This window comes from Symphalangus syndactylus, chromosome 6 (assembly GCF_028878055.3).
Source record: "Symphalangus syndactylus isolate Jambi chromosome 6, NHGRI_mSymSyn1-v2.1_pri, whole genome shotgun sequence".
Taxonomy (NCBI): Eukaryota; Metazoa; Chordata; class Mammalia; order Primates; family Hylobatidae; genus Symphalangus; species Symphalangus syndactylus.
In genome coordinates, this window is record NC_072428.2 from 30,243,847 (window position 1) to 30,269,869 (window position 26,023).

General features: G+C 36.2%; 1 long non-coding RNA gene across 2 annotated transcripts in view; it reads right to left on the bottom strand.

Annotated features, from left to right (window-relative positions):
- LOC134736940 (uncharacterized) overlaps positions 1 to 9,744 on the bottom strand; it is a 30,351-nt gene extending 20,607 nt beyond the window's left edge. Inside the window, exon 1 of one of the 2 annotated variants that reach the window (XR_010121445.1) lies at positions 9,378 to 9,744. This is a non-coding gene — a long non-coding RNA (uncharacterized lncRNA). The other variant, XR_010121446.1, reaches the window with a different exon arrangement.
- Between the last annotated feature and the right edge of the window lie 16,279 nt (positions 9,745 to 26,023).

Here is a 26,023-nt window from a genome sequence, read left to right on the forward strand (position 1 = left end):
GTTAGGTAGAACCTTAACTCTATAGGTAAGAGGGTGTCTGGCAGAATATACAAGATGTCCAGGTCAGGCGTCACATCCTCTTCATTTGTGTTATCCAAGTACATAATGCAACACTTTATTCAGAGTATACAGGGTGGCTTAATTGTGAAGGCTTTGGACAGATGTGCATTTGTATCCAAACTCCGCCTCTTGCTACTTTTACTTAACTTCTCTAAACCCAGTTTTCTCTTTGAAAAAAAAATAGACATTTTGACCTTGCTTTTCATGCAGGATTACTATATGGGTAATACATGATATAAAGCAGGGGTCTCCAACCCCTGGGCTGCAGACTGCTATAGGTCTGTAGCCTGTTGGGAACTGGGTCACACAGCAGAAGGTGAGCATGCAAGGAAGCTTTACTGCCTGGACTCCAGCTCCTGTCAGATCAGCTGCTGGCATTAGATTCTTGTAGGAGTGTAAACCCTATTGTGGACCAAGCATGCAAGGGATCTAGGTTGTGCCTGCCTTATAAAAATCTAATGATAAATGGAATGTGCTTGAATTATCCCCAAACCATCTCCACCCATGCCCCCAATCTGTGGAAAAATTGTCTTCCACTAAACCAATCACCGTTGCCAGAAAAGTTGGGGACCGCTAATATAAAGCACCTGTTTGGAAATAAACAGGAGTTCAATAAATATACATTTACAACACATACATATTTAGTTAATTTTCAGGAAGACTGCATTCAATTATAGAAAATATAAGAAAAATGACACCTTAGGATAAGTCAGACTTAACAGAATTTGTGGGGGCATGCAATAGAGGAGAAGACTTGGGCATTTTGGTGAATGTAGTGTGATTCTTCATTGGGATAAAGCTGTCAACAACTGGTTTGTGAGACTTTTTGTTGGCATATATGTATGTATCTCTTATTGTATACATGTTCACATGATGACTTGTTGAGGTTGATGAGGGTCTGTGCTTCCCTGGTATTAATGACCCAAGTGGTAAGTGTGTTTTCAGACAACTGAAAACCTTGAATTAGGCCAGAGGAGGTAGACATAGGAGAAAGGATTCAATCTCTCTCTCTCTCTAACTCTCTTGATGATTTTCATCAGACCCCCTCATGGATGCAGAAATGTTATATTTTTGATAACTTTCATGTTGTAAAATGTACAGATAGAGTTTCTGTAACACACATATCTGCTGGGAAAAAAATGAGGATGTACCTCTATGTCTTTCTGCTCTTCCCCAGGGAATATTTCAGTATTTATAAATATTATAAAGTGTGTCCTATATGTAGAAATGAAGTAATCATAAATTCATTTCTATGATTTACATTGGGAGGTACTGCCTTTCATAATTTATCATACCTCTTAATACCTATTTAATCAATATGGGGTATAAAATCATCAGTGATAACAACTATGATTCCCATGTACCTCTGACAGACATCTCCATTTTGCTCTCTGCCTCTGAGACTTTATATTCCTTCTTGAACACAACAACTTAGGCAGTCAGTTCCAATTTTGTTTGATCAATTATTTGAAACACCTTTGCATCTATTTATAAAATACTGAATGCTTTAAACATTATTTTTCTAAACCTACTATTTACTAAAGTCAAATTTATGTCAAATCTAATGAAAATTCAGCAGTAGGAAGAAATAGTGTAATAAGAGTTTAAAAAGATGCAAGCTTTTAAAATCTAATTATTTAGCTTTTTTCAAAATAATAAGGGTTTTATAGCTCAGTGCATACACAGTGATTGAAGTAAGTCAAGCACAATGCATCCTAAACTATTACAATCACAGATGCTTAGACCTGACTATAAGTCTGAGACTTTGTGGTTTATAAACATTTTCTTTTTCTTTCTCTTTTTTTTTGAGTCTACTTGTTTTACATGGCTCAAAGTATGTTCACAATTAGAAATACCTAACTGAAATTAATTGTGTCAATTATATCATCTTAATGCAGTTAACTAAGTGTGATGGAAAGATAAAACTTGGCAAAATCCTAATTCTTACTCTTTATAAGTAATTTTGATTTGGGCATAACCATTAAAATTTAAGTGCAGTGTTCTCTAATGAGCAACTAGCAATTATTACTCTTAAGCCTAAGAAAAGAGTTCCAACATGGTATTAGGAGGAAGGGCTGTTGTCCTCATCATGATCACTGCCATCATCATCATATCATCATTATTATCATCATCAGCTAATATTTACTGCATACTTTCTACATTCCAGGCATTTTTCTAAATGCTTCCCAAATTATTTCATCTAATATACACAATAACCTCTGTGATAAATTATTATTATCCATCTTTACAGATGCAGAAACTGAGCTTGGCAGGTTTAGGTGGTTTGCCCGCTGTCACAGAAACTAAGTGACATGCTGTGTGCTGTGGGTTGAATTCAGGTAGTGTGACTCCAAAGACAGACAAGGACAGGAGTTTCTTTACCACAATGTCAAACTCTCCCATATAGCAGAGATTTATGACTTTGCTACTCCACCTTTTAGGGATGAACACTTTTCAGCTCCTTAGGTTATATACAGTCTTTCATGTACTGTTCATATTTTACCCTTGTAATGATTCTGAGATAATTATGATGATGCTTTAAACATTGAAGATAGAAAAATTGTAATTTGAAGAGGTCTGGTGATTGGCCCAAGAATCTCAAGGAAGTAAATCTCAAGAATCTCAAGGAGGTTCTAAAGCCTGAACTTGAACCCAGGTCTTCTAATCTTAAATATCATTTTTAACACTTGCTTTGAATTTTTTTATTAGACATTCACATGGCTAACAATAAAATCTTTGCTTAAAGTGAAACCCCAGGTGGTGACTTATAGAGTGGATAAACTCTAAACTTCTCTGGTGATGGCTAATGTCACTGAATGGCATTTGTATATGCAAAATTCACCTTTGTGGTTTGCAGTTACAGAGATTAAGCAGCAATCTTGCAGCAAGTTTACAATGCAAGACATTAGGTTAGAATGGAGACATTCTTGATAGAGAAATATTCCTCTCTTCATGAGTTAACCAATGCATTGCCAGATACCACTGGACAAAGCTGGCTCTAAGTGATATCTACATGTTATGCCTAAGGAACTAACTTAAATATTTTTAATACTAGCCCACATTTCATGCCCCCAATTATACACTAGGCACCTACTCTGAGTTAAAATCTGTCCTTTACTTTTAAATTCAGATATATGTCAGGAGATGAATAAATAAGGACAGTAAACCATTCCTTCTACTCTCAAAAGTACAAAGCTGGTTACTAGTTAAAGTGATAAGAGCAGATTTTTAATCAGTACCAGTTATTGAAATATAAAAAAGAGTCTAGTGTGAACTGAACTCAACCTCGATTTGTGTAGAGATGACTGGGACTTTTAGAGGAAAAATAAAAGAGTAGGGAGGGTGGGTGAGCTGGCCTTGAAAAAAGTCAAGGAAGTGAAAATTTATAAAAAGCAGGAAGAAAGGTTGGTACATGTGATCAGGACATCTGGGTTTGCTAACTGGCACTTGCCAAAGATAGCCTTCTACTCTACCACAGAAACTGAGAGACAGAGACCCTATTTTCAGGTGTTTTTCCCGGGTAGATACTATAGGGTATCATCATCCTAGGGACATGGCCTTGCTCAGTTAGAAACTATGCTAGTGTTTGTTTGTTTAAGTTTCTTCGTGCAGGGGATAGACAACATCATTTGTGCTGGATCATCAGTTTTAATAGGCCAAAGTTAAGACCTAGTTGAGAAAATGGCTCAGAGAAGGCTGACTAGAGTTTGGTCAAAGAGAGACTGTTTGTCACTACTTTTCTTGAGATGTAGGGGTTGGGAGTGGGGCCATTATGAGTATAGTAGGCCTTTCAGTCCTAGACAAGATTTCAGAAGTGACAAAGCAATAGTTAGTTAGGGAACTAACACAAATTTCCGCCAAATTTAAACATTGTCCAAGTCAGGTCCAGTAGGTGCAATTAGGATAACCCTTCATGGCTGTTTTCTTAGGAAATAAGCAGGCTCTCAGTTTTTGCATCACATTTATTCCTACAACTTCAGAAAATTGAGGTTAAGGATGAGGGACACTGTCATAATTTGGGGAGCAAAGAGCAGACACGTGATCACATTTGTAATTAGCTCTATGCAGCCATGGTTACATTATTTAACTTCTCTGATAACTAGTTTTCTCAACTGTAAATAGAGCTGATAGTCATTGTTTTCTCATACAGTTGAGTGAGGATGGCAGGAATAATCATAAATGTTACTTGATAAAGACAAAGCCTGAAAGAATTACCTCAGGTTATCAGGGTCTATGAGAGTATTGTATCCTTTGAGAATTGGATCAGAGAGTACTAAATAACACAGAGGATGTCACTGTATCTGCTCTCACAGAGTTAGAACACAATTTGTATTAAGAAATACACAATTTAATTAATAAAACATGGGATGATACATTTGCAACCGTTTATATAATATTAGAACAAAAAAATAATTCAATCAAAAATTTGTTGTTCAAATACTTTTTTTTTTAATGGAATCTTGCTCTATCACCCAGGCTGCAGTGCAGTGGTGCCATCTTGGCTCACTGCCACCTCTGCCTGCTTGGTTCAAGTGATTCTCCTGTCTCAGTCTCCAGAGTACCTGAGATTGCAGACATATGCCGCCATGCCTGACCAGTTTTTGTATTTTTTAGTAGACATGAGTTTCACCATGTTGGCCACGCTGGTCTCGAACTCCTGACCTCAAGAGATCCACCCGACTCAGCCTCCCAAAGTGCTGGGATTCCAGGTGTGAGCCACTGTGCCCAGCCAGTTGTTCCGGTATTTAATTGAAGTTCTCTCACTTCTCTGTCTGGGTGCTCTCCTTCCTCCTCACAATTCCCAGTGAAGGATGGTAGTAGAATTTAAAGTCCAGAAGAAGTGTGTTTTAATTTCACATTTGTCGCTTACTAGCGATGGAAATTTGTTTATCATTTCTGAGTGTGAGTTTCTTCAACAAAATTATATATTTTCCTTGAAGTATTGTTTGAGGTTGAATGAGGGTAGGGAAGACAACTATGGAAAGATCTAGGCAATCAGACGTAAAATCTCTATTTGGTGCATGTAGATCAGAATAAACGTCAATGCATGTCCTTTCCCTCCCTCAGATTATTTTGATTATTTTAGGTTTGGCCTCAGTTGGTATAAAACTTGCCTTGTGTTATTTTTTTAAGTGAGATTCAGATACACTTTCATTAATCAGGTGACTATTGTTTGGATTTTTTCTTTTGTTTGTAAGAATGCTTGAGTTTTTATTAGGCAAGATTTAAATATTATTTTATTTAAATACTCTGCACTTAAAATAAGGTCGACAATAATAATACTTAGATTTTAAAGAATTATTACTTTTAAAAACTTCACTAAAATAGATTAACAATTTTGAAGACTTTCCTTGTTTTCAAAATTGCATAAGCCACTGAAGATGCACTTGAAAATGATGATGTTTATCTCTGGATCTTGTCTTGAGCTAAGGTGTTTTTATTCTTAATATTTTTCAGTATTGTGTAATTTCTTCATGAAAAAATATTTTTTAAAAAGTAAATATGAAAAGAAAAAAATACCAAAATGCATAAATTTAAGGTATTAGTCTCTATTTCCAACCTTATTCTATAATTTGGGGGCTTAGTACCTTTCACTTTAGTAATTCCTCCTTACTTAGAAATTCTATAATTTTTAAATGAATGTATTTTTAATTTCAAATATTAGTAGTTATTTCTGTGATTCTATAATAAATATTTCTTTTCTAGTGAATGATTCTGAAGTCAAGAGCTGAACAGTTTATATGAACAGTTATGTAAACTGTGTATTAACTGTATAAACCAAGGTTTCCACATATAAACAGTTTAGAGTTTCTGGGAAAATGTTTATCTCCTTCAATAGAAGAACCTCTTGGGTATTGTGTATGAAATTATTTGCATGTGGTTATGAATTCAAACACTAAGGGAAGACAATTTAATTTTATGCCTGCATTCAGTCCAATTAAACTTGCTTTTTTGAAGACTGAATTCCTACAGGCATGTTCTAGTCCCAAAGAGGAAATGTGATAATAAAAATATAAAACTTGTCCATTTGACTGTGTAGCTTTTATAGATTCATGGAAAGTAAAAGTACCTCTTTCAATGCTAAAAATTATTAACAAAATATTTACATAGTATAATTTTTTAGTGTTCAAAGTTAGATCTTCCTTAAATTATACATGGATAAGGCTGAAAATAAGTTGAGATGACTTGGTCCAGTCTTAGGCTGCTCTGGCCAATGGCCAAACAAAATATCTTTATTTAAAATTTGTAGTTATTGAACACAGTTATGTATTCATTCATTCACTACTTCCTATCTAGTATGAGCTAACATTGTTCAGTGTTCTACATCATTGAAAAAAAACAGACCAAGCGCTCAGTACTTGTAAAGCTTACATTTTACAATGAATCAATTCATAAACTATAAATATTATAAATATGTTAATTACATACTGTATTACAAATTGGTAGATGAGAAAAAGAAAAATGTAGAGCAGAGTAAAAAGACATATAAACTTATTTAATGTTAGCCTGTTTTTATGTTCAGAAATAGAGATACTGTTTAACTATTTACTTGCCAATGAGTTGTCCTCATAAAAGGAAAAAATACATTGTAATTTTTAAAGAGCCTTCATTTATAATTCAGAGGTCACTCAACTGGTTTTCAAGAAGAGGTTGGCCAGGTGATTGGAGATTTCCCTACAAGTCCTAAGTTTTAGTTTCTCTGGAACCATAAGGTGGTGATCTTCCACTTACGCTTTTAGGAGTGGCTTCATGACATTGAGACAAGAAGCCAGGCCAACATGTGTCATTATGAATAAAACAGCCTCCTGAAAGTGGTTCTGTGACTGAGTTTAGCAAAGAATTCTCCAGTGTCTGTTGTCCTTCAGTAGTTCCCACCCCTTGTTCCTCTGTGTTTGCAGTTCTCTCTGCACAAAACATTCTTCCTTTCACCGGATTAGACCTTCTGCCTCCTTTTCACAAACAAGTTCTGAAGTCAAATGCCACCTTCTCTAAGACCTTTCTGACACACAATTCAAATCATCTGTTCCGCTCTGGAATTTTCTGTCATAATAATAACTATTTTGTTTTCTCCATAGTGCTGAAGTTAAATAATTACATCTTGCTTCCTTTTTTATTGCTCCCTGTTCTACAATTTGAGCTCCCTGGAGAGCCTGTCTCTTGTCTTATTCAGAGCTATAATCACAGTCCTGGCACACATACTAAATAAATATTAGCCGAATGAGTGATGAGTGGCCCTAATTTCCCATACTTGAAATATTCAGTCAGGGTAGGTTTATCCTTAGTTTAGTATTTTCATTTTAGTTAAATTATTATCCTAGAATAAATATAATTAAACAAATTGACTCCCTGTGCAGGAAATAAAACATTTAGAGTATAGTATAGTTTATTCTAGTAGTTAAGGTATTGGGTTCTAGAGTTCAAATTGTAGCTCTGATCTTGGCAAATTTACTTAATTTTCTATGATCTTGGAGAATTAATTTTACCTTTATTGCCTGAATTTTCTCATCTGTAAAATTAGGGTAACAGTCATGAGAGACTTCATAAGAGAAAAATTCTTAGAAAAACATCTGATATAAAATCTGATATAAAATATACTCAGTAAATAACTGATATAAAATAACTCAGTAATTATTATTTCAAAAACATTATATAGAGTAACTATACTTCTCAACATTATGATTGTACTGGTACATATTATAAAAACAGCATAAGAGCAACTACTGAATACACAGTTAGGCTGTCACTAAAAGTGTAAGTGATTACAATTTCAACCAAAGCAATATGTCTTTTCATGGAATAGCTGTTTTCAGAAATCCATTTAGGTTGGTGAATTACAAAAACCCAAATGTTTTGTAAAGATGGTGCCCTCTGAAAGCTGCTGAGTATGTAACAGCTGAAATCTGTATTTGCTGGAAATTCTCTATTGTCCCTGCAATGCACTTTATCTTCTGATGTTCCTCAGTCCTGTAATGCACCTGTGAGAATTTTTTTTTGTCATTGAAATAGTTCCTCAGAGATGTAAAAGGTCAGAATGGGGCTTTGACAAAATGTTTTCTTTAGGTATACTTACTCATTTTTATTTTAAATTTGTTAACTAAAATATTTTGACTCTCTGAGTAAATAATGTGAGTTTGATTTCAATTATACTTATAGTGTGATGGTAACTCCCTTGGCCCAGGGATGGTAATTCCCTTCTCCAAAACTTACATTAAACTAGTACTATTTTGTGAAAAACATATTACTCAAAGCCTGTGTGAAATTCCTCAGACCTTAAATGTGCCCATCAATTCTTCTGTAATAAGTAGAGGTCAGACTTAATGGCATCATCAAAATAGGAGCCAGAAAAAAAGTATTTCAAAAAGCTGATATATTTTCTCAGAACTCGATAAACCAAATGTTTCATGAGGGGGAAAATGGCCTTAGGAGTTGATATTTGAGATTTTCAAATGGCAACAATATTTGTTGAGGAAATTACTTACCAATAATATTAAAATATCAGATGTTTAATTTTCTGGTCATTTTAATAAAGCACCTTTCTGAAATTTATTAGAGTTGACAAATGTTCTGGTTTAGACAGAAAGGTAGTTTGTGTGGTTTAGGTCTTAGAAAGAAAACAACGTTCCCTACTTATACTTAAATTATCATACTGGCAATTAATTTTGGTATCTTAAGCATTGCTCTAGCATTTACTCTAATTCATCCAAGACGTATAACTGATATTAACCAAGTTCCAACTGACCACAAATTACTTCTCTGGGTGACTGACTCCTCCATTTGCTGTCAGACACATTTCTTAGCTTTAAAGTAACAGCTATATTTTAAATCAAACATCTGATAAGAGAATTTAATCCATAATATATAAAGAACTCTTAAAACTTAATAATAAAAAGATTAAAATCCAATTAAAATGGGAATTGACATTTCCCCACAAAGATATACAGATACCTAATAAGTACATAAAAAAGATATTCAGAATCATTAGTTGTTAGAGAAATGACACCATTCATACCCTCTATGATGACTGAGTTTGAAGATTTCAAATGTCATCATTGCTTCCTGAATAAGGTTCAGATTCATCCAGCTGAACTTATTATTCCAGATAATCTGCTCTCTGCCTACATTTCCAGCCATGGGTTCTACTATCAACTCCTTTACTTACTGAATTACTTGCTGTTTCTTTCACCAGGCCTACCACATGTTGATGTTGTGCAGATGCTCTATTTTTCGCAAACCTCCAGGTGAGGGTACTGCAGATGGTCTCTGAAGAGCTATCACCCAGCTGATGTCTTGCATACAATAGCTATGAAAACTCTCACCTGTAAAAGTTGCACGTCTATCCAGCCAGACGCTGCCAGGCTTCAAGTTGTGTGTGCCTTGCAAGTATAGATTTGTTCACGCTTATTTGCTTGATTTACATAGAACAAGAGGACTGTTGTATAACATATATTAATAAAAAAATCTACATGGGAGCAGTGAAGAGAACTTGAAATTATTGGCTAAAACAAATAATCACTTGCGTTTTGTAGACTTAATTGATCTTTTGTGGCTAAAAATACAATTTAAAGTTACTTCCTGGATCTATAAGAAACTTAATTCAACAAGCAAAAATCAACCCCATTAAAAATTAGGCAAAAGGCATGAAAAGATACTTGTCAAAAGAAGACAATCAAGCGGCCAAAAAACATATATAAAAAATGCTCAACATCACTAATCATCAGAGAAATGCAAATCAAAACCACAATGAGATAACATCTCACACCAGTCAGAATGGCTAATAATAAAACGTCAAAAAATAACAGTGGCTACCAAGGCTGTAGAGAAAAGGAAACATGTATACACTGTCAGTGGGAATGTAAATTAGTTCAGCCATGGTGGAAAACATTTTGGAGATCTCTCAAAAAAATAAAAACAGAACTATCACTTGATCACTGAATGGGATCAGTAATCCCATTACTGGGTATATACCCAAAGGAAAATAAATCATTACATCAAAAAGCCACATGCACTCATGTTCATCACAATACTATTCACAATAGCAAAGATAAGGAATCAACTTAGGTGCCCATTAGCCGTGGATTGGATAAAGAAAATGTGGTACGTGACACTATGGAATACTGTGCACAAAAAGAATGAAATCATGTCCCTTGCAGCAACATGGATGCATCTGGAGGCTATTATCCTAAGCAAATTAATACAGAAACAGAAAACTGGAACAGAAAACCAAATATCACATGTCCTCATTTATAAATGGGAGCTAAGAATTGGGTGCTCATGAACATACAGATGGGAGCAATAAACACTGGAGACTACTAGAGGGAGAAAAGAAGGAGAAGGTCGAGGGCTGAAAAACTACCTATTGGATACTATGCTTGCTAACCCGGTGATGGGATCGATCATTCATCACCAAACCTCAGCGTCACTCAATATACCTACGTAACAAATCTGTACATGTACCCCAGAATCTAAAATAAATGTTGAAATAATAAAAAAAGGAAAAATTTAAAAAAAAATAAAGTGTCTTCTTGCGATTTATAACATTTCTCAAAACATTATCATGCTTTGTTTGACTGGAAATTTCCAGAAATTTTAATGGGTATAGAATGTCACCTGTTATTGATTCTGACATCAGAATCTCATGGAGAATCGGTGGATTATTTGCCATGTAGCTTTGCTCCTTGAGAGATTTCAAAACATAAATCATGGGTATTATTCTGGAGTGTTCTTATCCTTAGTAGAACTTGGGGTAGACAAGTAATCCAGTCACTTAAAAAAAAGTTGAAAACATCCCAAAATATAGCTCCTCAGGTTAGCATATAAGACAGTTTTGAGAGATCACCTAAAATGTATTTCTTAGATACACAAGTATTTTTCTTCTTGAAGTTCCACATACTTAGCTGTATCCTGCACTTACTATACTAGAATCTTATTATGCAGGAGCCTAGGAAACCCTATACATTAAGCAAATTCTACTGGTGACTCATATGCATGCTAGAGTTCAGGTATTAGTGCAAAATCAAGTGCCAGTGTTGCCTACAGCACTATGAATGGAAAACAAGGCAACATCCAGAGCTGAAATGTCTAGAGACAAGGGTAGTAGTTAAGGCAGTGGAAATATTTTTCATTTTGCCCATTAAAAAATTAAGTTATAGAAATATTGAAATAATTATAGAATTAACACACATACACAATTCACATAGATTTATCAACTATTAACAATTTATCTCTCTTCTTTGTTATTTGTATGAACGATTTGATATATTTTGCAGTTATCACTCACTTTACTCCTAAATATTCTTGCCAGTATCTCCTCTGGAGGAGCCTTCTTAGCCTCAACACAGTCACATTCAAGAAATTTAACATCAATACAACTCTATTACCTAATGTAACTACCCAATTGTGGTACTGGTCTGTGGCCCAAGGGGTTGAGGATCCCTGATTTAAACCATAAGCTAAATGTCTTCCAAAGTTAGCTCAGCCTAAACCCAGGAATAATTAAGGCAGCTTGAAAGCTAAAGGCAAGAGGTGGATAGGTTAGATCAGATCTCTTTCACTGTCATAAGCTTCTCAGTGATACAATTTTTCCAAGGCAAAAAAAATATATATATATATAAAAATATATATATATACATGTATATAACTTATGCAAATACCCCCAATTGTCTTGATACTGTCTTTTGTACTGTTTTGTTTCAATCATCGATTTTTTTTTTTTTTTTGAGACGGAGTCTCACTCTGTTGCCCAGGCTGGAGTGCAGTGGCGGGATCTTGGCTCACTGCAAGCTCCGCCTCCTGGGTTCATGCCATTCTCCTGCCTCAGCCTCCCGAGTAGCTGGGACTACAGGCACCCGCCACCACACCCAGCTAATTTTTTTTTGTATTTTTAGTAGAGATGGGGTTGCACCATGTTAGCCAGGATGTTCTGGATCTCCTGACCTCGTGATCCGCCTGCCTCGGCCTCCCAAAGTGCTGGGATTACTGGTGTGAGCCACCACGTCCGGCCTCAATCATCAAATTTTTTATCAAGTTGCACATTGCATTTAGTTGCCATGTTTTGTTTAATTTCCTTTAAGACAGTTTTTCTGCCTTTTTTTCTTTCATTACACTGATATTTTTGAAGATAACGGAAAATTTGTAAAATGTCTATAAATTTTTACTATCAGATCATTTCTTTGTAATTTGTTTTAGGTTCAGTAGTTTTTGGTAAGAATTGCATAAGGCGATATGCCATTCTCAGCATATTGGTGATGCATTGAGATATCAGTTTGTACCATTATTGGTGATAGTAACTTTGATCTCTGGATTAAGATAATTTCTTCCAGATTTTTCAGTTGTAAATTTATATCCTTCCTTGTCATTAATAAGTAATATGAAGACTGATCTCAGTGATTTTTAATGTCTTTTTATAACACTTATCTGAAACTATTACAGGTCATCAGATGAAGATTTGCGAGTTGAATCATTTCTTCTATAAACAAAAGTTGGCATTCTTTGTGAAGGCTAGATTCCCCTCTCAATATTCCTGTTCTTTGTTTTCCTTGGCTTTGTTTGCATCACCATGTGGTCATAGACTCTTTCCTCCGTTGTAGGGTCACTGCGTTATAATTCATTACTATCATTGTTTCTATCCATTCTCAAATGTCTCAGATGTGGTCAAGGGGAGCCCCTTGAAACTGGGTCCTATGTGTTCTTTGATATGTCCTTATCATATTTAAGTATTTCCATACATTTGGCCACAACAAAGGGTCTCATTTTATACATTCTCTATATATGCCCTGGAATTAACAGTTTATCCAAGTGTTACAGGTAGATAGGCATGAGTGGGGCAGGAGAGGACCCTCCCCCTACCCACTAGAAATGTTGGGTGATGGTGGCCGGGCGCTGTGGCTCATGCCTGTAATCCCAGCACTTTGGGAGGCCAAGGCAGGCGGATCATGAGGTCAGGAGATCGAGACCATCCTGGCTAACACGGTGAAACCCTGTCTCTACTAAAAATACAAAAATTAGCCGGGCATGGTGGCGGGTGCCTGTAGTCCCAGCTACTCAGGAGGCTGAGGCAGGAGAATGGCGGGAACCAGGAGGCGGAGCTTGCAGTGAGCTGAGATGGCACCACTGCACTCCAGCCTGGGCGACAGAACCAGATTCCGTCTCTTGAAAAAAAATGTTGGGTGATGGTATGGCAATTGTCACACTGCCCTCTAAAAGTGATAAATTGGCAGCTGGTACCAGGGAAAGGCCATTTCCTGATGGTCCACATCTGTTAACATTAAAGTGTTAATTAGAGGTACACCCCAGGGAGAAGCAACTTCCTGGGCGTGCACATTAAGAGAGAAAATGGCAAAGTATGATCTTCCAGGTATGCTCCACCAGAAAAGAGAAGAAAGCCTCAGATGGGCATGCGTACAACTTCCTAAATACACTGTGCATGCTCAATTCCCAAGGGCAAGAAGAGCACTGTGTGTGCAAAAGGCCAACTCTAAGGGAAGAACCATGGAAAAGAGGTGAGTATATAAAGTCCCAGGATCAAAGTTAAATGGCCCCCTCGTCTTTTTCTCTCTCTTTGACCTTCAGATGCCCACTTGGATCTCTCTCTAGGGTTCTTTCTTTTTCTTTCTTGTTCTAAATAACTTCCAGTCCTGCTCTGGACTTGCCTTGGTTTCTTTTTCTGCTTCATGCCCTTCAGTGCGATTCTTTCTTCTGAGGAGGCAAGAACTGAAGTTGCTGCAGACCCACATGGATATGCCGCTGGTAACTCAGGGTAACTCGGATCTCTGCCACTGCTAACACAAGGAACCCTGGCTATTTTAGTGGTGAAGGAGATTTAAAAACTAAGATCAAGTGTGTCCTATAGGTTGTGTGTCATAATTTTTTGATCCATTCCTCTACAGTGCTAGAAGATTTAGAAAATCGTGAGTTCATAATGACATTCTAGTTTTCATCTTATACCACAAAGCCCTTCTCCTTTCCCCATTCCATATATTTCTCCTTTTCCACATAGAGAACACTGGTTATCCAAAACTTTAATATTTTTTTATCATTTACTTAATATTACAATGCACATTAGTTTCAGAATCACTGTCCTAATACCATTACAATAAATAAGCTGCTATTAAAATTTAAGATTTATTTGCATTTTTTCCTTAAAATATATCCCACTGAGGATATATAGTCACAGTACTAATTCAAAAGTTGTCTGACTCATCTTTCATTTCTTCCTTCTGTATGTTTGTGCTTTCAGCTTAAAATATATTTAGATTTATTTGTTCATATTTAATTATAAATTATACATTGTTTCCCATCTATTGGTTATTTTAGAAGGGAAGATGTCAAATATTAATGTTCAAAAATCAAAATATACAATATTAAGAAAATTATATTGTCTATCATTTTCACTGTGATCCTACCTACTCCTTGTCAGTGGTTAATTTGACTCATTTTTATCTTCCCATATGTTCCTCTTTGCAAAATAAGTATACATACACACACAGAGAGACACAAACGCCTGTATGTGTGAATGTATACATACATAAGTTCATATATGTATATGTTTATAAATAGTTTTTACATACACATACACACACACCATTCTTATTTCCTCTTCTTTCTTACATAAAAGGTAGCATACCATATATACTGCTTTGTAATTTGCTTTTTCCACTTAACCTTACATCTTGGAAATCACTTCGAATTAGTCATAGAGATCATCTTCATTCTTTTTGTCAACTGTGTGATAATGGTTCCCTATTGTATAAATGTGTGGATAAGTTACACTTTATTTACTGTCTTCTATATTTGGCATTGACCTTGTTTTCTATATTTTGCTATTATATATAATGCCTCAGGGAATAAGAATATGCATTTTTTTTCTTACTCCTGCAGATGAGCCTTCAGGGTAAATTTCTAGTAGTGCGATAGTGGAGTAAATTGTAAATTGATTTGTAGTTTGGTTAGATATTGCTAAGTTTCTTTCCAGTAGGTTCGTAATCCTAACAGGAACACACAAAAAAGTACCTGCTTTCCAACAGAATAGGGTCTGAAGGCAGGGAACTTAAAGCCAAGTCTTGCCGAATCAAGGAATAACACTAAGGTTTTGGGGCAGAGAATCTGAGGCCAATTTGTGCTGATTTCCCAAAGCTGGATCAAAAGGAAAACACCTGGGTGTGGGGGCAGGGAACCTAAGGCCAATTAACACAAAACTCCTAAAGCTGAACCAAAGAGAAAAAACCCAGTTTCTCAGGCCTAGTAACGCAAAATCAAATGCTACTCTCGCTACAACCCTTCCCGTTCCACCATGTCTCAGATGAAAAGAGAGAGTGCCTTAGATTGGCCACGTGCTAAGCAAGCACCATCCCTTCATCTGCATAGGGCACCTGTTCACCTCAGCCTTTAATTAGCCACAGACCAAATCCTTCATCCAGTTAAGGGATAGCCAATGGGGACCTCAAAAGGAGTACTTAAAACCCAGAAAGCTTTGCAACTGGGCACTTGAGCCACTTGCTCAGCCCCATTCCCACTCTGGGGAGTGCTTTCTTGTGTTAGTAAGTCCCTGCTTTCACTGCTTCATTCCTGTGTTTTGTTCCTTTTTTACTTTGTGCGTTTTGTCCATTTCTTTATTCAAAACGCCAGGAACCCGGACAACTTACATTCAAGGCCCTCCCTCCGGTGACAGCCTCACTTGTAGGGTAGGTTTGTTGAGCTTTTGAATCTCTGCTAATGTTATGGGTGAGAAATGACATGTCAGTGTAGTTTTAATTTGCATTACTATTATGGGGGAAGATGAGCATCTTTTTATAGGTTTAAGGGCCATTTGTATCTGTTTTGTGAACTATCATTTATAGTGTTGCTTAATTTAAATTGTATCTCTGATTTTTAATTTTTTTCCTTAATTGGTATGCACTTTTTTATGCTACAGAGATTATCATGTATCATTGATATATTTTGAAACATTTCCTCAATTTTCATTTATTTTTTGCCATTATCTCCAGGGTTTTTCACCTTGCTTAAGTACTTAAATGTAGTTGAATTTATTATATATTTCTTTTATTGAATTTTTTTGAATCATAGTTTTTTTTTCAGATTATAAAATAATTTGTTTTTTCTAGCAACGACAAAACTTATTCTATTTTAGTTTTAGTTTTTTAAGAGTTCTAATTCATTTGGTATTTACTTTTGTATATTGTACAACATATTGGTTCAATTGCCTCTTCTAAATTTCTATCAGATTGCCTACAAGTTATTAAAAAGCCCATTTTTCCTCAGTGATTTGAGATACTTTTATCTTCTAGATTTCTGGATGTACTTCAGTGTTTTCGAACTATCTCTTGTGTTCTACTGGTTCATTTATTCATGTGCAGGTGGCAAAAGAGAAGTAGTTTTCATCAATTGCTCAGTGACTGTTAAAATTGCAAGTACTTTCATTTGTGTCAATTACTCAAACATGAAGAGAGAGGCCATTGGAAACCCTAGGCAATGATCTCTGCAGAAACAGTGTTAAATTCAAATCAACTAGCTTCAGTCTTTTACAGTTATGATCTCTCTGTGCTACCTGTTTGTTTTGAAGACAGGGGAGACTTGTTGAAAGAGCCAATTGTTTAATTCACTTAGAATTTGAGTAGCAAGAAGGAGCATTGAAACACTTAGTATCTTCCAGTCTGGTCTCTTTAAAGTTCCTTTTTTTTCCTACACTGAGAAACCTATTTGTGTCTCTGATGTTATTTTCTTTGATTTGTTCTTTGATATATGTAACTTGAATATAAAATGATATCTAGAAACACTACATAAAAATGATGTCAAATGGTGTTTCAAGAGGGAAGTAAATAGGATTTCACTCAAAGGATCTTTTACATACATTTTTATTAATCAACACAAGGTGCTAGGTTATATGATTTATGCCCTTACTGCATCCTCAGACACAAACATCCTGTTGAAATAGCTTGTTGCTTTTTCTTTTTTTTTTCTTTTTTTCTTTTCTTTTCATTTTTTTTTAGACAGAGTCTCTCTCTGTCACCCAAGCTGAAGTGCAGTGCATGATCTTGGCTCACTGCAACCTCTGCCTCCCAGATTCAAGTGGTTCTCCTACCTCAGCCTCCTGAGTAGCTGGGACTACAGGCATGTGCCACCATGCCCAGCTAATTTTTTTGTATTTTTAGTAGAGATGGGGTTTCACCATGTTGGCCAGGCTGGTCTCAAACTCTTGACCTCAGGTGATCCACCTGCCTCAGCCTTCCAAAGTGCTGGGATTACAGGCATGATCTACCATGCCTGGCCACTTGATGCTTTTCTTAAATTCACATTAATTTGTTTGTTCTTGCTAATTTTAAGAGAGCCAAAAGTCTGTTTCAATTTTTTTATTGTCTTCAAATTTTTGTTACTCTATTTTAAATAGCAATACTATGATTTTAGAAAAATATACTGAAAAATATTTACATTTGTTGAGTTCTGTGCAATATTCCACATTGAGAATGTTGACCTGGCTTAACCCGTGTGTGGTAAATGCACCTGATAGCAATAATGTAAGTGTACCCTGAGAATGACCCTGTATGGCAGTCTCCTGAATGTGTGCTCCAAGCTAGGAATCTGGGAGTGGCCAGCCTGGAGATGTGTTCCTTTTCTATGAGGTACATCTGAGCCCCTGGCTTGTCTCATGGAACACAGGCCATATAGGGGATTAAGACATCGAATTTTGGGGTCCCTCAAAGTTGCCAGGTGTGGGTTGTTAGGGAACGGGTGCTAAGTGAGAATGCTACCTTAACTGCACGTCTTTTGCAAGTGGTTGTTCTCCTGCTCAGTCCATCACCACTTGACTCTCTCCCCTGTATGTAAGCCCCCAATAAAATCCCGTGTCTCATTTGCTATCTCTGGGTCTCTTCTTCAGCCTCTTGAACTAGGTGCCATCTCTACTAGAGTCAATAGGGATTGGGCACAACAACCACACTGCACATGAGGATGTTAACTATCATAGTTGGTCCTGATATCGCTTTTTTTTTTTTTTTTTGTAGAGATGGGATCTCACTGTGTTGCCCCGGCTGGTCTCAAATTCCTGGCCTCGAGTTATCCTCCCATCTTGGCCTCCCAAAGTGTTGAGTTACAGGTATGAATCAGCTTGATATTCTTTAGAGCAAAGCCTGCAAGAATTCTTCTCATACATGATTTTCTAAAGACAATAAAGAGACTATTAATAATTGAACGCATACTATGAGATGAGAATTAATACATTCTTCTAGACTGTCAACTTAGAACAGGATTCAGAAAACTATGCCTGTAAACCAAATCCATTCATCTGCCTACTTTTGTAAATAGTTTTATTGGATCACAATAAAACTATTTGCAGTTTATTTACTCATTATCTATAGCTGCTTTTGCACTGCAAGTGCTGAGTTGAGTTGATATGACATAGACCATATGGCCCTCAAAGTCTGAAGTTTTTATTGTCAGGCCCTTTACAGAAAACGTTTGCTGATCTCTGACTCAGAAGATACTATATATTGCAAATTGTAAGTATTATAAAGTGATATTTTACCAATTATGTTACATAACAAAACTACCTTTAAAACCTAATGGCTTAAAATGATAATTTAGTTTTTCTTATTTTGTGGCTTGGTTGAGCAATTTCTGCTGCTTTCACCTGAATTGGCTGCTTTCACCCGTGGTGTCTAGAATGTAATGGAGTTATGTTCTGTTGGATAATACCTTCTGCTAGAAAGTCCAAGGTGGCTTCATATGTGCTGACAGTTGGTCCTGACTTTCATCTAGGAGGGCTCAGTTCTCCTCTGAGTAGCTGATCATAAGTATGAAAGTCTGGCTTCTTTATATACATGGCTCAATGTTTCAAGGGAATAAAGGCAGGAAACTGCATAAAATATTGCAGTGAATATCTGTGAACTCTATCGGGGAGAAGCCAAGCTGTACTTATACTGCTAGCAGCACTTGGCACAGCACTTTTTATACGGCTTGTAGAAAGAAGAAAGGGATTGATCAAAATTTTGGATCACAAAGCAGAGTTTGAAGAGGATGAGATTAACCGTGACAATGGCAACCTTTGAGGGGAAACCTCTAGACGTTCCATTCCCTTATGTGTCTAAGGCGCCTAGACAAGGCCTCTGACAAAAACTGCTCGTTTGCCTGTTATGTCTTCTTTGTTAAGTGTTGATTAGAGAAGCAGTGTAGATGATGATCATTGTTTTGGCTAAATGTAGTGAATGATGAAATAATATTCTGTGTGCATGGTCAACATTAACATGTATGTTAACAAGGCACTCTGGGATATAAACTTACAAAGGAATTTCTAACACTTGGGTTTTAACTTATTCTGTGGAACTCAGCCATCTGGTAAACTAACTGTAACATTCCAGGCCCTCGACCTTCACAAGGATGAAGTGTCTCCTTTCAAGCCAGTGACTTATGAGTGCCTCTAACATTTACTTGAAAGGTCGATCAGTTTAAATTGTGCACTAAAGTAACAATCATAGTTGCTTCAGTTCAGCCAATTTCTTTGGGTCAGGTATCCTAAATATTTTAAAAGTCAAGTATATTGCAGCATTTTCTCTCTAACTAGGGCAACCTCAGAGATAAAAATAATAAATCTAGAAAGGTTAGAAAACGGGTCTGGAGAAGCAAACTATATGCATAGATGAGATAACCTTTTAGTAAACAACTAAATTAAGACAAATGACATTATTATCTGCCTAAAACTTTCAAATTCATTATCATTTTTATTTTTAGAGTATTTGGCATAAGATAATTTTTAAAGTATCTGCCTACATAGACATTCGTTTTGAATGAAGCTTGAAGTTAATTTTACTGGAGTTTGGCAATACTCAGCACCCTCTTTTTCATAATGCATTTTAATGCTATGCTTGTTTAAATGACTCTCTCTGTGCTTTCCAAATAACAACTTGACAAGTGGTCGTTTTTAGCATAGGTCAATTTTCGCGTTCTTTGCAAGGGAACTGTACCAACCATGCAAAATCAAGATTTGACAAAAAATCGTCCATCTAAATTTCAGACTTCCCATGTTAAATTTAGAATCTTGCATTAAAAATTGTATGAAGGTAAGAAAGTATTTAAACATTTTTCATTCAAGATATTATTACCTTTTGCTTAATAAGAACCTATTAAGTACCAAGCACTCATTCTACAGGACCCTTTAATTGCTTTATTTATTTTGTCCTCACAATAACAATTTGAGGTAGGTCTTCATATTCTATTTGCACAAAGAAGGACGTTAAGTAAATAACTTGCCCAAGTTAAGTGATAGTCTGACACAGTTTGACTCTGTACCCCTACCCAAATCTTATCTCAAATTGTAATCCCCACGTGTCAGGGGAGGGGCTTGCTGGGAGGTTACTGAATCATGGGGGTAGACTGTCCCCTTGCTGTTCTCCTGATAGTGAGTTTTCATGAGATCTGGCTGTTTGAAAGTGTGTGGCTCAGCCCCCTTTGGTCTCTTTCTTTTCTACACCATGCTAAGGCGTGCTTGCTTCCCCTTCACCTTCCACCATGATTGTAAGTTTCCTGAGGCCTCTGAGTTATGCTTCCTATTAAGCCTGTGGAACTGTGAGTCAATTAAACCTCTTTTCTTTGCAAATTACCCATCTCCGTAATTCTTTTTAGTAGTGTAAGAGCAGACTAATACAGAGTCAAAATTCAAAATCAGACCTTCGCTGTTCTAAGGCCCACACTGTGTATGATCCACTACATAGTTTCACTGTAATCATGTGTTCAGTCATGTTATGTGTTATCCTAAGTGAGGAACTGATTTGAGAGTCAGATGATTGCACATCTTTTAAATTTCATAGAATGATGAAGTGGTTACCCAGAGACTTCTGAGGCATTTGTGACACTATAGAATAAGAAGCCTTTAAGTTTGGCAGGTAAAGCCTTTTGCCTTTACAACTTCATTATGTATCCTATTGTCTGAAATTGTTCCACGGTCGGTTTTATTTATATTATTTTAAGAGTATGGTGCCACTAATAAGGAAAGGAGCCTTAGGTATAGATTATCTTATTATAAATACTAAAGCTATCATTTACTAGCTATATTAGTTATTTAGGTAGGCCATTCCAACTCTCTGAGGCTTGGGTTATTTGTAAAATAAAATAGTAATTGCAACAAACACCCGTTGAGTTTTGGTGAAGATTAAGGGAGCACTATGTATGGAATTTGTTGTCACTAAACATGAATAATCGTGATCCTTTTGTTGCTTTATTTAAAACTTCATAGTCATGTACTGTAGGATGTCTATTCATTCTTATATAGTATTAGTTTTTTTGTCTCCCCTGAGTATTAGGTTAGGAGCAGGGATCAAACCTGGAGAAATGCGTAAGCAAAAAAGTTGAGATTACCAGAGTGGTATAAACAACTGGATAAGAAAGAAACTTTTACTGTGGTATCAAGATATTCATGTTTATTAATTACGATAGCCATTGTTAACTTACCTAGTACAAATAGAATATCTATACTTTCTTGCCAAAGCCAAACACACAAAAGCAGGATCGCTTTGCAGCTCTTGAAGTTAGGATGTCTGATTTGAAGTGATATTTGAAATAGATCCTGAGGAACATGAAGGTGGAAGGAAATAACTGCAGGTAAACCTGAAGATGTTGGTTGAAACCTGATTGTGAGACCCTCAAATGTCAGGTTGAAGGCTTTGTATTTTTCCTGGGGAAATTCAAAAGTCGTTTATGTAAGAGCTATCAGACATCAGTGTGGTTTTTGTCTTGAAGACAGGGACTTACTGAATGACAGAGTAGTTAGGGGAATTTTGGAAGTGCTACTGGTGTGCAGTGACAGAGATATGAACTTAGACTGATGTAAGAGCCTATTGATAAATTTATTCAGCAAAAATTTACAGAATAATTTGTATGTGTCCAGCATTATTTGGGATAAAGCAGCAGACCAAAAAGAAGGAAGAGACAGGTGTGACAGATAATTGGATATGGGAGCTGTTAGAATGTCTAAGAAGTTTCAGGTCTGAATAACTGGGAACAAAACGGAAATTTCTTAAAGATAATTAGAACTAATTCTAGAAGAAAGATGTGGTGTTAGTCATGTTTATGTGGCAAATACGGTTTTGGATGGGAATTGTTCATTGTGCATTTGGAGCTCTGGGTATAGAAAGACATTTTGTCTAAAATTATAATTTTAAAGTTGTTTAAATTGAGAATTGAAATAGTAGCAATATAAGTAACTATATAAAAATAAAACTTGAAGATCAGGCATGAAACCATGGGGAATGCCCTCATTTAGAACGAGGGAAGAATTGAGGGAGTCTTATGAATTTGAGAAGTAACAAGACACAAGGCAGGAAGAGTTGGTGGGACAAAACAGAAGGAAAGCTATTCAAATGTTGCTGAGTGCTGCTGACTAGCTATGTAACTTGCATCTCTGAACTTGTTTATGCATCTATATAATGGGCACAATAATACACAAAAAATGTTAGGAATAAAAGAGGTAATGAAAGAGGCAGTGTTGTTGTTGGGTAAGTGTGCTGTTTCTGGAGCCTGAAGGCCTGCAGGTTGTAATCCCGTCCCTTCCCCTCATTGACTGTGAACATTGAACAGGTGACAACCTTGTCATTTCACTTCCCTTTTATGTGATGAGGGGGGATGATAAAAATAATAGCCACCCTGCGTAATTATCCTGAGGTGTATATGAAATAATACATGTTAAAGAGCTATCACTTCCCTGGAATACAGTAAAACGTAAATAGTTAGCTACTGTTAGATATATAGTGAGGGGTTGCTATGTACAGTGCTTAACACAATACTGGGCCTCAATATGTGGTTGTTACTTACGTTCATTTAGAACAAAGAAAAATCCAATGATTTATGAATGGAAAAACAGTAGTTTTTGACATATTTTTGTCAGGCTTGGTTGTCTGGATATGGAAATACTGGGCATTAAACAGGAAGACAACTGAATAGCTTTACCTTAATACCATATTTTTCATTTATTTCATTCATAGATTTCAAAATTGTGATTTGGGAAGTGTGTTAATAAAATAACTGAAGGTTTTTAAAAATTAATACTGTCGGCTGGGCGTGGTAGCTCATGCCTGTAATCCCAGCACTTTGGGAGGCCAAGGCGGGTGAATTGCCTGAGCTCAGGAATTTGAGACCACACAGGGCAACATGGTAAAAACCCTGTCTCTACTAAAAATACAAAAAAATTAACCGGGTGTGGTGGTGCATGCCTCTACTCCCAGCTACTTAGGAGGCTGAAGCAGGAGAATTGCTCGAGCCCCAGAGGCAAAGGTTGCAGTGAGCCGAGATTGTGCCACTGCAGTCCAGCTTGGTGACAGAGTGAGACTCCATCTCAAAAAAAAAAAAAATTTTATATATATATATATATATATGCTGTTAAATTGTTTTGCTATATCATTAGTGTCTAATATTATTTAATGCTAGGAATAACAATGGTAATAGTAATTATTTTGTCCTGACTATTCAGATGCTTCACATGCATTTTTTCAATGATTCTACTTACCAATCATTTCAACATTATTATAATTATTTAAAAATATGTACACTCTTAACTGTCATATAGATACAAAGTGTACACACGAAAATTATTTCATTTCATTAATGAGAGAACTGGTTACAGTAGATTTAAAGGAGAATTCACGTGCCATGTATATTTAGTCAAATAAGGAATGTTGAAATGAATTTTAAAATAGATACAAAACCAAAAAAGGCTCTCTTATATCTACAGGCCAATAATCGATTACATTGTAGCAGACTCAGTTGAATTTCTATTGTAAACCAAAAATAAAATTTGAAGCCCTTCAACCAATTGAATAGAACCCTCCTCTCAGCCAAGAGCATTCTAAATTAAACTGAAACTTTAGTGCAGGCCATAATAGGAATGGGTTGTAGACTTTTGTAGGAATGGGTGGTTGGACATACCTCATTATCCCTTCCTCCCATTGGAATTCAGGCACAGCTGACCAATAATCAACATTAAAACAGGTTTTTAAGACTGATAAAGCAGATTCTATAGCAATAAGATAGCAACATGACAGAAGGCCCAAAATATATTTCTTTGCTATATTTTGAAATATCCCTACAAAGCTGTCTCTTGGGAAAATCTACATTCTGTAGAGAATCCTCTTCCATATCCAGGTCTTTTTCCTGATCCAGAAGACAATTAACTAAGAGCCTGGAAGCTTTTTGGTCTGATAAGAAATATCCACCCTTCTGGACCAAACCAATGTGCATCATATATGTATTGTCTGATGGCTTGTGTCTGCCTAAAATGTATAAAGCCAAGTTGTAAAATGTAAAAGCAAGTTGAAGCCCGACCACTTTGGACACATGTTCTTGGGATCTCCTGGGACTGTGTCACGGGTCATGGTCCCTCATATTTGTCTCAGAATATATCTCTTCAAATATTTTGCAGAGTTTGATTCTTTGTTGACATTGTCAGCAAGAATTGATACATTAAGTTGTCTATAAGTTAGTGTTATAAAGGAGCTCAAAGATACTGAAAGATGAGGTCTCCCATTTAATCAGATATGCTACACATATTTCCACTGAAGATACCATAAAATCTTTTGGTTCATTTAAAATTATTTTACAATTTGTCCTACAGTTCACATTTTACAGACTAAGAAACTAAACACAGAGAAGTGCTAGCTTAACCTGGATCCCACAGTGATAGAATTTGAATGGGACCTAAGATCTGACTCCAGGAACACAGTCTATAAGGAAGTGTTTCTCACCTATGCATCATTTTTTGCCCAAGGGCATATTTGGCAATTTCTGGAGGCATTGTTGGTGGTCACAACTTAAGTGTTCTCTGGCATCTAAGAAGTAGAAGCAAAGGATGCTGCTAAACATTGGAAGGTACTCAGTACAGTCCCCTGTAACAATCACTGAGCTCAAAATGTCAATAGTGCTCATGTTGAGAAAAGGTTTTTTTTAGGGCATAGACTTTTAATCGGCTCATGCTGAAAACCACAATTCTTTTTCATTTCTAGTTATCACAAATAAAGTTCTATTAAGTAAAATAACACATTTTGAAATAACACATGCCAGCTAACATTAAAACTGTGAAAGCACTTGTGAGCTTTCTTTCCTCCATGGTCTCACATCACTTAAATATAAACATTTTCCTTAGTAATATTCTTTATTACGTGTGCCGGCCCTGTGGAGAGTAGGCGATGCTGGAGGAGCTCTTTGCAGCAGCATGGGAAGAAATCACAAAGGCACAGACACCAAAGGGAATGCCATGCTGTTTTCAGAAATTTATCTTTGAATAAAAAAATATATGAAGCACAATAGGTGAGCCTGCATTACGTGATTAAATAACACATCATTTAACTCTCTCTCTCTATGCCAGAAGAGGTTGGCAAAATTGCATAGACAGCTATCATAAAGAAAATATTATATGTGGACTTGATATTTAACCCCTTCTGAAGGCCTACAATGTGTTTTAATGTGTCAAACTAGATCTATTACTTTAAATGGAATACATTGTGATAGTTTTACACTATTATTTTCTTATTTGTTCTGCAAACTAAAGTTGTGACATAACTTTATATTACTCTACAAATGCTGTAAAATTGTCCAGGTACCTAAAGAGCAGCTCCACTTCTTTTTTCTTCTATCTTGTTCTCCATGAAGGTATATGTCTAGTTTATGTCCTATGAAGATCCAACTCAGTCAATACCCAGAGGTTTTTATTGTCTCTGATATAAAAAAAGTGACCATTAGAGTTTTTGACCAGGTTTCAAGGTCATATCCTAGTATCAAGTCTTGCTTTCCTTGTTTTGTTTCTCTCATCCCTATAAATGTCCTCCTTCAGAGATATTTGTGTCTTCCATCGTGGCCTTCCCACCAGTGCCTGCTGTTTCCTAATAATTACCTACATGACTATGTGATCCCTGGCTGCCCTAATTTTCAGGTTTCTTAAGCTTCTTAACTTCCCCTACAACCTTAACTGTTCAGATCCCCATGCAACAAG